This window comes from Sturnus vulgaris, chromosome 1 (genome assembly GCF_052056855.1).
Source record: "Sturnus vulgaris isolate bStuVul1 chromosome 1, bStuVul1.hap1, whole genome shotgun sequence".
Classification (NCBI taxonomy): Eukaryota; Metazoa; Chordata; class Aves; order Passeriformes; family Sturnidae; genus Sturnus; species Sturnus vulgaris.
The window spans coordinates 4755029-4768412 of NC_142243.1; positions in this window are offsets into that span (position 1 = coordinate 4755029).

Sequence of the window (13384 nt, forward strand, 5' to 3'; positions counted from 1 at the left end):
CTGAAGGCTGCTGTGCTGCAGCACAAGGATTTTGTCTGAGGCATGAAGTTGGGATTCTACAAATGAAGCTTAATTTTACTGGGTGAGGGGAAGCAAACAGAGTAAATTTGCTGCTCCCATTGATGGTTTAATGACCATATAATCCCGGAGGCTATATGTAAGAGAAGCAGAAGAACACTTCTCCTCTGGGCCAGGAAATATGGTTGGTAGTCCAGTAGACTTACTCTTGACAGCTGTGTCCCAAGCTCTCTGTTTTCATTTGTAGAAACCCTGGTTAGTCATAAAACTGGATCTAAACTACAGTTTCTTGGGGATAATCCTAATATAGGCCTGGCTTAGAGAGTACCCTCAGGGAAAACAGCATGTTATACACACAGACATTCAGAGCACACAGGATTTGGGAAATGACACCAGCTTGGCTTTGCCAGAGGTTCTGATGTCACTTGGAAAGCAGATTATCCTGATTTCTACTACACATCTGAGCTGCTTCCTGGGCAGACTCCCTGAGTGTTTTGTGTCTTTATTCCTGGTAAACTGGGTAGCTGGATTGCCCTCAGTGTGAAATTTTGTGTGTAATTTGGCAAAGGTTGGTTTCACCAGAGCTATGAACACATCACTAACCTGCTCATTTCAAATCTCCTCTCAAATTCTTTGTCTTTCACTCTCAATGTCCACAGTATATCTGAGCCTCCAACAAAGCCACTCCTGTCAACAACAAAGTCTCCAAAAAAGTCACACAAACCAGGACTGGTGTTTCATGAGTTTCAATAGGCCTGTTGTGCTTATGAAAACCAGTAAAGGAGAAGAATATTGGATTTTAAAGCATCATCCCCTAAGCTGGAGTGGGAGAGTGAGATCATACTGGTTAGTGCTGTTCAGAGTAAAGGAAGAGAGGAGTAAATGTTACTTAGAGTTGTGTAAATTCACAGCAGTGCTGTGCATTTGTCATCTGCACACATCACACAGCCAAACATCACTCAGCTCTGCATCCACATCCTTGGATGAAAGGACTTGCTGTTATTCAGAGCCATTCTCCCAGCAGGAGGCTGAGTTACACAATTTCCAGAGGTTCCTTGAACCCTAAATTAATCTCTGTCCTTTTGGTAGGATGACTTGGCAGAGGAGATCTGCTCTGGCAGAAATATTTTGTCCCTGTCTTGCCTTCTCTATCAGTGTGCAACGAGCTCAAGTTCTTCAAGCTCACATTGTTGTGTGTGGCTCATGCTCTTCCCTCCCATTCCTCAGCCCCCAGCATTTTCTGTGGCAGAGTTCCAGTTTATGACTATAAAACCTCCTTGGGGGTGACCCAGACCTGAGTGAGTTTCATGTGCTGATGCAGATGTGACTCTTTCCTTAAAGCTGTTCTTCCAGCCATGAACAGACAGGCTCTTCTGAAGCCCTGGGAAAGTCCTTTGTCACCCTCAGATGACATTTCTTAGTGGAAAGATGTCTTCATACCTGTCTCCATCATCTAGGGCTGAGTGGGTGGAGATGTCTCAGGGAGAAAAGCTGGGGCAGCTCTGCAAGCTGCTCTTTCCTGGAGCCCCACTTGTAGGGATTCTGGGCTTATTGCTCTCTGCCCAGCAATTCTGCACAGGTGGATTACTAAGGCTTGCAAAGCCTCTTGAAAATGGAGAAGCCTCTATCAGAGGGCATCAGAAACCAGCAGGTCTCAGGGAAGATGGACAGCAGGAAACCCATGTCAAGGACAAGGGAGGGGGAGCATCCTGGGGAGAAGTTCAGAAAGAGAAACCACAGCCTGGGAATGAGGTTTAGTGCAGGAAATAGAGCTTTGATGCATTAATTCATGGACTGGGCTTTTCTCTGTGTATCAGGAGTGGCAGTGGCTGGACACCCCTTTGGACACCTCTGTCTGTGCTGGGGTGAACTGTGAGGAAATGGATTCATACCCACTAACTTTGGTGCTCCTGCCTTTTCCCCTCCTCTCAGAGCTGGCAGGGACAGATCAGATTTATGGGTGTAATTTGATAGTGACAACTCACCTGGGACTTCACTCTGAGCACCTTTTGCACAGGTGACAGGGGCCACCAGCTTCCCACTGCTCCAGTGAGAGATGCTTGATCTCTGCAAGTCTCCTCTACACCTCCAAGCACAGCCTGGCCACGTTTCAGGCACAGCTCTGAGACAGCAGCTCCTTTACCCTGAGTCCCTTGATCACCCCAAGGTGAGACTGACTTCAGTGTTTGACAAGTCACATAAATTTCAAGGATATCCCTTTTCCCCCAATTTATGCTGATTGAGCAGTTTCCCTGCACAGAGCACTGATTCTGCTTTGCAGCAGATGCAGTCATTAAGCAGCTTTATTCCTCCAGCAGCTTGGACAGAGCAGGGTTATTTTGACACTGGTGAGGCAGGGAGACTGTTGAGATATTTTATTTTATTTTATTTTATTTTATTTTATTTTATTTTATTTTATTTTATTTTATTTTATTTTATTTTATTTTATTTTATTTTATTTTATTTCGTTTTATTTAGTTTCATTTCATTTCATTTCATTTTGTTTCATTTCATTTTCTATTTATTTATTTCATTTCATTTTGTTCATTTTGTTCTCTATTAAAAATTAATCATTTTAACACCTTTATCTCTTTTTTTACAGACAGCTGATCAAAACGTGAATTGCTATGCTCTATGACCCTTCTCGTAGTGTATGTGCTTAGTACGTGCTTAGCACATGCATAGTTCATATTTTGACCCTCTGGAGTTTCTCTTAAGCTTGTTTATCATTAGTGTAATTGTTAACTTCTATAGCATTTATGTTATATAATATTTATGCAAAGGGCAGTCAGGGAGGAGCAGAGTGCAATGGCAGAAAGAAAACAGATTTATCTATGTCCCCACACCCCAAGACTTCAGGACACCAGGGTTCATCTCCCTCCTCTGCCCTTCTGACCATGGCAAGGTGATTCCACTTTTCTTTGCTTATCATTGTGCAGCTGATTTCAAGAATCACTTTTGGTCCCATATCAGCTAACTTGTGCTGCAGGGAGGGTTGTGTGGTTTTTGTTTTTAACCTTTTTTTTCCCAACCTATACAAAGAACTCCTTCTCTGAAAGGTCAAAATTTAACATCTCCAAGTCTTCAGAAGACAGACTGTCATAATCTTCTTCAGCTCCTGATGTTTTTCTGCTCCTGTTCATTTTTTCAGAAGCCTCCTGGCCCGTTTTGGTTGAATCAAAATCAAAATTATCAAAGACACCCTGATTAGAGGTTTCAGAAACACAGCTGCTAAGCATGTATGTTAAGGGGGAATTGTCATCCTGTGTAGGGAGATGCTTTTTTGTGGAGCCTTCAGCACTGAGACCCATTCCAAACATTTCTTCTGCTGCCTTTGGAGCCTGGTGTTGTGGATCCACCTGCAGCAGGAGTTCACAGCTCTGAATCTCTTCCAGGTCTCTGATATTAATCTCATCCTGCCCATCAAGAAGCGAGAGGCTGGAGGTGTCCCAGAGCTCAAGTGAGGTGTTTGTTTCTGATGAGATTTCCTGGAATAAGTCTGAAGGATTTGGATCAAAGAAAGGTGGAGTTTCTGCCTCTGAGTTTTGCAAAGCTGAATTTGGAGTTTCATTTGCCATACTGGGGAAATCTTGTCCTCTAGAAAAGAACAAGTTACTGCCCCCCAGAAAGTCCATGTTGTTGAACTGAGGCTCAGCAATCTTGAGTAACTTTTCTGAATTGCCTGGTGAAAAAAATATCCCATCCTGTGTCACTGTGTTCTGGACATCCAAACTCAACAGGTTCTGGGCTCCTGGCAGATGAGCATCATGGTGATTCCCTTCCCTGGTGAGATTTTTGCTGTTACCAGCTGCAGGCACAAGCTCTGGAGGAAGCTGTAGAGGGTTCGTTCCATGATTTGAAATTCCTGCAGCTTCCTTCTGATTTTTCTGTGCTGGCATGAGAGGGGGCCAACAGCTGTCCTGCTGCTGCCAAACCTGATTATTTAAAGACACTTGGTCATGAATGTCAAGTTCACTTCTCTCATGTTTATCACCATGTGACATGGCTGTGCTGGGAGCTGACAACGGGACATCAGACTCCTTGCTCTCAGTAGAGCCTGAGAATCCTCCAGAGCTCTCCTGGATATGTTTAGGGAGCACCTCCGTCTTTCCAGGCTGTGGCAGCTGATCATTCTTGGAGGCATTTTGCTTTGCTTGGCTGGAGGAGCTGAGGGGGCCCTGAGCCTTTTCTGTCCTGCCATCAACATTTGCTTTTTCTGAGGATGCTGCAGGTTTTTCTCGTGGACTCTGCTTCTTCTCTGAGGAGTGACCAAACAAAGTGGCAAGAGCTGATTGGGGTTTCGTGGGTTTCCTCTGCGTTGTTGTTTCTTTCCTGGGAGTTCTGCCTTTGTCTTCAGAGCCAAAAAGGGTAATGAAGGGGTTTTTCCCAAGCCTGAAACCTTTACCTGGTGTCTCTCTACAGGCTTGGCTGCTTCTGGCCTCCTTGCTCTGGGCATCAGTCTGTGACACAGGCACAGTGCTTTTCCCTGCAAGTTTCAGATCCACTTTTTCTTCACCTACTGGATGGCCTCTGAATTTTTCCAAGGATGTATTTGGTTTGGAATATTCTGATGTCTTGGCTGGTTGCTCAGAAATGTGCAAGGTGTTTTCACTAAGAACTTCCCTGGAATCCTTTGGCTTGGGGTTGTTGACTTGATCATGTGAGGGACAAGTGGCACAAGTTTCTTTCAGAGGTGTGTCTGCTGGTACTAGAAAATCCTTGCCAGATGGTTTAGTATCACGTCTCCAAATACCCTCATGAGTGTTACTTTCCATGTGGCCACATGTGTCCTGAGGTTCTGTTTCTTGTGAAGAGGACACATGGTGACCATCTGCCCTGCCTGGACAAACAGGTGAAGAGACTCTGCTCTTTTCAGTTTCATTTTCCTGAGGTGTACTCTCAGGACTGGGCTCTTCCGGAGATGCTGACATAATTACTGGTTTCTCTTCTTTTGTCTTCTCAAATTCTGCCCCTTTGCTCTCAATTCCAGGCAAATCACTTATGCTGGATGGCTGCATAGCTTCCCCCAGAGTTAATGGCATCTGTTTCCCAGGGAATTCTCTGGTGTTTGTCTTTGATTTCTCATTTAACATTTCAGTGAGCTCAGGGGACACACCCAGCCCTCCGGGCTCCAGGGAACCAGAAGATACAGAGGAGGTCCTCAACACACCAGAGGGAGAATGGGCTTGTTCAGCTTCATTTTCAGGGGGATCAACATCCTCAGCTCTATATTTTATCTCTCTATTTGTGATGTTTCTGGTTTTGGGCTCTCCTGGCACACGAATGGTCTGTGTGCTGTTCATTCCCTCTCCAAGGTGATGCTTGGCCCCAGCAGTACCTGGGGTGTCCATGATCGGTTCAGGTTTGCCATGTGTGATTGTGCCTCCTTGGCTGGGTGTGCTCGGTGGCCCGCAGACCTTGTTTTGTGTCACTGGGGTCTCTGTGGCAGTGGGAGTGCAGCCCCCTGTGCCCCCCAGGTACATCCTCGGGGTGGGTTTAGTGCTTTGGTGTGTGGGGTGGGGAGCAAGTGAGGCTCGGGGCAGGGCTTTCACAGGCTCCAGGACGGGAGGGAGGGAGGCACAGGGTCCTCTCCTCAGCTGGGCTTGGCTCTGCTGGATGGCAGCCACTCGCTGGGACACCTTCCCACCCTGCTTCCCTTCAGGCACATCCCCATCCCCAGCCTCCTCACGGCCTCTCTGCTCTCTGTTCTTGGGCCAGGAACGCACCTGCTCTCTTTCCTTGCCGATTCCAGGTAGGAATCTTCCTTTCTCCACTGCCCCCATCCTGCTTGTCCTGCTGCCTGCAGCCTGGTGGGTTGGCAGGCTCAGTGCAGGCTTTTTCCAGGAACATACTCCATTTCCAGCTTTCCCATCTGCAGCCAAGGCTGGTGCTGAAGGTGGCCAAACTGTTCTGAGCTTATTCCCTATGAGGACAGCCCTGCTGTTCCTGTGCTCAGCCAGCTGCACATCACACTGTGCATTGAAGGATGCGGGTTTCTCTCTTGTTTCAGTGTTTTTGGCCCTGTTACACCAGTCCTGGGGCTGTGGTCCATGCTGAACGTGGTGGTGCTTCAGCCTTTCCATCTCACTGCTGCTTCCAGCCCCAGCCATCAGCTTGTAGTGGACTTGGCAGTAGAACACCCCGTGGAGGGCAGCATAGTTTTGCACGCTGGAAAACACACATTGGCACAGCTGTCAGTGGCTGTGTGGGAGGGGAGCTGCAGCACTGACAGACAGGCTTTCAGCAAAATCATTTTTCAGTGGGGAAGGGAGTGATGGAGGGGGCTGAAGAATGAAACCTTTCAAAGCAGTGTTGGCTTTCTCAGAATATGTTTGATTTTTCTTTCAAGCACCAAAACAACATGAAAAATTAAACATTTCCTAGCAATACCTCTGGGGGCTGTAGCCCAGGTTATGTGCAATTCCTTTCTCATTTACAGGCCAGGCTACATGCCAGCACTTCATCTCTACCCCCATATGCACAGCGTGGACCTTATGGGTAAAAGTGCCCAGGGCTCCCATGATACAACAACTGCAGGATGGGAGGAAGTGTCTGCAGGGCTGGGGGCAACAGGATTCCAAGCAGCCTCACAGGGGGTGGCTGTCTCAGTGACTGACAAGCTAAAACAAATCAGCATTGTGCCCTGGGGACAGGGAAACCAGCTACATCATGAGCTGCATGGCAAAGAGAACTGAAATGTCCCTCTATATTTGACTTTTGTAGGATTCCTTGTGGAATGCTTTGTCCAGTTTTGTGCTCTTCACAGCAAAAAAGACATTGCCCTACTGGAAGGAATCCAGCAAAAAGCCACTAAAGTGATGAGGGACCTGTGTCATCTGAGAGCTGGGTTAGCCAAGATCTAGCAGGAGAAGGTCAGGAGGGAGAAACTCATGGCTGTGTGTGTCTATTTTATGGGAGGTTATAGAGGAGATAGGGTTGGGGTGCTCTTGGAGGGGAGCAGTGACAGGATGAGAGGCAATGGGAACAAGTTGTGACACAGGGAACTGTGATAAGATGCAAGAAAAACCATTTTCACTGGTGGTCAGATGTTCAAAGAGGGCCCCAGCTGAGATTGTAACCTCCAGCCTTGAAGCCATTCACACCTCTCCTGAACATGTTCCTGAGCTCCTGTCTTCCTTGGGCCTGAGAAGGCTGGGTGGAGGCTTCCAGAGGGCCTTCCAACCTACCTGGCTTGATGTGATGTTGAGAACCTGATTTGGTGGTGGACAGTGTTGGGTAAATGGTTGGACTCAATGATCTTAGAGGACTTTTCCAACCTAAATGATTCTGTGAACACAGGAGGCACCCAAATGAATCCTCCATCTACATCTCCTACCAGTATTCCCAAACTGTAAATATTTATTGTAGTTTCATCTCATCCTTGCAGATTCCTGATCCAGAGGTGTCTGCAGGCTTGAGGTGGGCAGGCTTCAGCCTCCAGTGATGGAGAGGCAGATGGAATCAGGGAAACTGCCTGCCCTTTTTCTCATTTCCTGAGTCCTGCCCTGTCAGAATTACCCTTGGACAAATTTGATGGAAACTCTTTGGGCACCCCTTAAAGCACCTGAGTCCCACCACTCACCTGAGCTTCCTCCCACAGATGTGGCAGCAGAAGCAGGAGTGGTGCACACAGACCTTGTCAGCGACCACACGCTCCACAGGGCAGACAGGCTTCAGGCAGGAGGCACACATTTCTTTCAACATGGGCTGAAGAAGGAGAGACTGAGGTTAAATAACTGAATTGTGACTACCTGGAATTATCTGCAGGGTAATTTACTGAATCTCCTGCTTGTGTTGGGTTTCCTTGATGTTCTCTTGCAGATCTATTGTGAGAGTTCAGATTCCTGTCTGGCTCAATTTGCCTGCCATCTTGGATGGGTCAGGGTTAATTTTCAGTCAGAACAGAAAGACAGAACACCCTTGGATCTCTGATTAGAAAAAATATGTTCATTTGATTGAGGATAAACGATTCATTCAGTTGAATAATTTAAAAACCTTGAGTGAGGTGAGGAATGTTGCTCTGCCTCAAAAACTGTGCAGCTCCTGGAATCACTGGTATCTTATGGCTGCTCACATAGACATAGTCCAAACTATGGACTATGGAAAAGGCAGCTCATATCAGTGTAAAGCTTCCACAGCTCAGTGGATTTGGTGGTTTACTCCACTGTGTTTACTCTCTGGATTGTGTTGTTCTGGATTGTGCCCCAACCTGATTACCCCAACACCTCTTTATGTGAAAAGCCCAGAGAATCTCTCTGGAACACGTTACCAGCACCAGCCACATTAGTGGAGAGAGAGAGAGAGGGGAAAAAAGATCTTGGCTATCAACCCAGCTGTAGAAATAGCTCCAGGTATTCTGCACAGTCAAGTGAGCCAGAGGATGCAGGTGGCAGTGAGGATGTCACTGTGCACTCCTCACTGTGGTGCAAAGCAGAGGCTCAGCTTAGCTGGTGAGTTTATCTGAAATGAGTTTATCTGAAAATGCAGGTCTTTCCAAAGCCCCAGAAGGAACACAGCTGGGCCCACCCTAACTCTGACAGGGCAATGCTCTCAGTACAGACACTCCCTCACATCAGGGCAGCTCTGCCTCTTTGTAGGGAGCTTATTTGTCACAGTTTTGCTGGGGCTCTCTGATCCCTCTGTTTTTTTTCCATATGTTCCTACCCTGGTTTGCAGCATTTTCAGCTCTAAGAAAAGTTTACTTTTTGCTCTATTGTGCAGTGGCTGATGGCCAAATTTTAGCTGTGACCAGAGTAAACAAGTTGGCATCCAGAGAAGCTGTGGATGCCCCTTCCCTGGAAATGTTCAAGGCCAGATTGGATAGGTCCTGAGCAACCTGACCCAGTGGAAAATGTCCCTGCCCGTGGCAGGGCTTTGAAATTAGATGATCTTTAAGGTCCCTTCCAACCCGAAACATTTCTGGCTCTGTGTTTCTATGAAACAGGAAAGATATTTCCATATCTCAAGAGATGAGTTGACACGAACAAGAACAAGACAGGGAACAAAACCTTGTCTTTTACTTGCAACAGGCACCTGGGGAACCAGTTTTCAACTTTTTAACTTTTTAACTTTTCCATTTGTCTGAACATACTATTAAGGCCAAATCATCTTTGCTTTCCTGTGACAACACTTTCAAGAAGATGAGTTTAACATCTTGAGGTTTCTTTCTTCCTTCTAGAGGGAAGCATGCAAAAAAAATCCCTCTTTCCTTCAGTCTGAAATGATCCCAGCAGCCCTCTGCTCTTCCAGTCCTTTGCAGAGAGCAGACCACAGGTCTGTAAGTGGATACAGAAGCAATGGGTGCCTAAACTCCCATTATCTCAGTGGAGGCCCAGTTAAGGGAGTCTAAAGATTCTAAAGCATCTAAAACATCTACCCTGAAACAGGCCCGTGTAGTCACACAAAATCAATCTGATTGCAAGGTGAATTTCACCAATGTGACTGCAGAACTTCCTCTGATGGTGATGAGCTCTCACCCAGAGCAAGGGTCTGTGTCCTGGCAGAGAAGAGAGTAACTCAACATGCCTGTGTTGTATAAGAAAAAAATGCTTTCCTTTAATCATGAACAAAGAAGGAAGCAGAGCTGTTTAGCAAACAAGCAGGATCTCTCTCCCCTGAACTGGGAATGAATGTCTGAACTCCTGCAGTGTGTTTCCAAATTGAGGTAACCTTTTATAGGGGATACTGGTCTCTTTCACTGAGGGGGGGGGGTGGTGTGTGTGATTTATTTTCAATACTCCTTGTCTGATTCATGGCAAACAATCCTGCTCTTCAGAGCTGTATTTATCAGGAATAAGCCTTCCTAATGGTCTGGAGATAGAGAGGTGATTAGAAGCAATTGAATGGCACTGTGGGCAAGGAAATTATCCTAAGGCTTCTGTGAAAAGCAGTTACAGGGTGTTCCTGGAAGGCTTTTCCAGCACGCTGCTGATTACTGCAGCGCTGAAAGTTGCAGCTGGATTATGGCTTATCAGTTGTTGCCTTTTTTCCCTTGTGTGAATTAAAACCTTTATATAGCAGTAGAGGTCAGCCTGAAAATGCCTGTGTTATGGATAAGCAGGGAAGCTGGGGAAGGGTCTGGAGCACAGGGTTTGTGAGGAGCAGCTGGGGGAGCTGGGGAGGCTCAGCCTGGAGAAAGGGAGACTCAAGAGGCATCTTCTCACTCTCTACTGCTCCCTGACAGGAGGGTGCAGCCTGCTGAGGGTTGTCTCTTCTCCCAAGTAGAAAGTGATAGGACCAAAGGAAATGGCCTCAAATTGTGCCAGGGAAGGGCTAGATTGGGTGTTAGAAAATATTTCCTGACAGAAAGGCTTGTCAGGCATTGGAACAGGCTGTCCAGGGCAGTGGTGGTGGAGTCACCATGCTTGGAGGGATTTAAAAGGTGTGTAGATGTGGCCCTTGGGGACAGGGTTTAGTGGTGTGTTGGCAGTGCTGGGTTAATGATTAGACTCGATGGTCTTAGAGAGCTTTCCCAACCTTAATGATTCTGTGATTCCATGGTGAGCAGGAATCTTTCAGGCAGAAGACTGAGGGTCCTCAGGGAGGTGAGTGGCTGACAGAGCTGGGAAGGGCAGTGCTTTTTGTGGGCACTTTGAATGAGGCCTCTTTCCTGTCCACTGCTGCAAAAGAGCCAAACCTGTAGCTGAACTTGTCCTTTGACCCCCTCAAGGAGGTGCAGTTCTGACAATATCAATTGTCCTCTGTCTCCTGGTCCAGATAACTCTCCTATCCTGCTTACTTCTGAAAATATCTACCGTGTGAGAATGCAGACCCACCAGGGCAAAGAACAGTGAACAATGTCGTATCTTGTACCCCAAAATCACAGAAAATCTGTGACAACTCATTTGGGATCTGAAAGTTTGTATGTGCTCTGCTGGTTTATTATTGCAAAGTCTGAGGTGCAGGGGATGTGAACTGATCCTTCAGCTTGTGTTTGAGTTTCAAATCTTTGCATTTGTTTTTTCTCTCCAGCTCTTTCAGTGTCTCAAGGAGCCATGTATGGATGAAATAATGCAGCATCTGTTTCCTCATCATATTTCAGTTCCTAGATGATGGAAATACCATGAAAGAAACACGTCTTAAATGATCTTAGCCTCATAAATGGCTCTTTGAGAGATTTAAAAATCCTGTAAACCAGAAACACAAACAATAAGATTGGTATTTTTAAACAGTGGCAGTGCAGGATATTTGGGTTTATTTGAGTTTATGTGGAGTAATTTTCATTGCCCAAACAACCTGTTTGCAGCTTACTAAAATTGCTCCACAGCTGTCCTTCAAGAGAAATGAAACGAATGTGTGATAGAAGCTGAGATGGAAACAAACAGGGAGAAGAAAGGAGTGTTGAAAAAATTTTGAAGATGATCTCCAGATTACTAACTCTCTGTTATTTTTGCAACTGGTCCTACAAAAGGAATTGGAAAGATCTAAGTAGTTCTTTTTTTCTGATTGCCTTAAAATAGATTTGCTCATTTTATTATGATCTTCTCTTCCATCTTAGCCTTCAGTGTGGAATTGAAGATTATGTCCCTATTCTTCTTTTGGCACATCTTTCAAATTCACAGGGTTCTAGATGTAAATCAATGCATTCTGGTTATGTATCTCTTTTCTAGAGAGGAAGCAGAACTCCAACGTGGTCTAGAGCACCTCAAACAAGGTGTTCATAATGCAGGATGACAACTGCTATTTAAAACCCAACTATGGGCTTAGGGGTATGGAGTGGTAGATTCTGAACTGTCCCTTCCTCTCCAGTGTCCTGCTCCTAATTCATTAGTGTGGGCTCTTTTCCCTCGGACGAAAAAAGGCAAATATTAACTGTAACAACTTACTTAATGTTTTTAAAATGAAGTTACTGTCCCATTGTCAGATAAACTGATGGACTGGGTGATGAGGTGTCTGCCTGTGGATCAGTCAGAAGAGCTGCAGTCAGACCCAGAGGCTGGCAGCCTAAGTCTGAGCCAGGCTGTAGGACACAGCTCCACAGCCTCACCTCGAGTCCTGGGGGCAGTTCTGGCCACCAGAATACAAGAAGGGCAAGACAATACACAAAGAAGGACTTTAAACTATTAGAGAGTGTCCAAGGGAGGGCAACAAAGATGGTGAAGGGCCTTGAGGAGGAGCTGTGTGAGGAGCAGATGAGGACACTGGGTCTGTTCAGCCTGGAGGAGACTGAGGGGAGACTCACTGTGGTCTTCAACTTCCTTGTGAGGAGGAGGGGCAGACACTGGAGAGGGACACTGGACACTGTGTGACAGTGACAGGAACTGAGGGAATGGACTGCAATTGTGTTGGGGACGTTTATGTTGGATGTCAGAAAAAGGTTTTCCCCAGAGGGAGTTTGGGCACTGGAAGAGGTGCCCAGGGAAGTGGTCACAGCACCAGCCTGAGCTCAAAAAGTGTTTGGACAATGCTCTCAGCCACATGCGGGGATTTTTGGGGATTTCTTCTGTAGGGCAGGGAGCTGGACTCGATGATCCTTGAGCATCCCCTCCAACTCAGGACATGCTGTGATTCTGTGAGAAGCCATGCCATCCCTCCATGGGCTCCTCACATTCCTCACACCTGGAGCCATCTCCTTGCCACCCAGCCAGCCCTGAGCTCAGAGGGAGGTGAGCTGAGGCACAGCAGTGAGTAAGGGATGGGTGAGTGAGGGCTGCTCCTCTTCCTAGGGCTTGTGGGGGCCCAGAACCTCAGCTGCCTTCTCCTGCAGGGGAAGGGGATACACACAAGGGTCCAGACCTTTCCTGGTGTCCCCATCCCACCCAGGCTCCACACACCTACACAGAGCCCTGCACTGGGGGCTCTCCATCACCCTGGACTCATTTTTCAGATAAGAGTGTGAACACTCTTTGCTGCAGAGCTGATGATCCACCCACACCATAAAGCAGATGCAGACCAAATCCTTCCAGAGACTCTTATGTGTGATTCAACTGGTCCATCAGAGATGATTTCTAGGTATTTTCAGAGAAAACAAACATTGAACAAAAGAAACTCAACCAGACCAAAGTATTTTTAGAGGTAAAGTTTACCGTCAGAACGCAGCAATAGAAGTTAAAATTAAAAAAAAAGAAAGCCACAAAAATCTAAAATCTTGAGTTGAGAATGTACAAAACAAAGTCATAATAATAAGAAAAAATTGCTTTACAAAGTCTCAAAATGAATTTAAACAGTAAACATGTAGGAAAGCATGGAAAATCTAAAATAAAGGGTTTGTGTATACTGAATAATAAATTACAATTCTAGAAATAAAGAAAAGAAAGCAGTAACCATTCTGACTCAAGAATCTTTCATAGCATCTTTCTTTGGGGGAATGGCATAGATAGTAGCTGTAGGTCTTGGTTTTACGATTTCCAGTATCATCAAACACTTT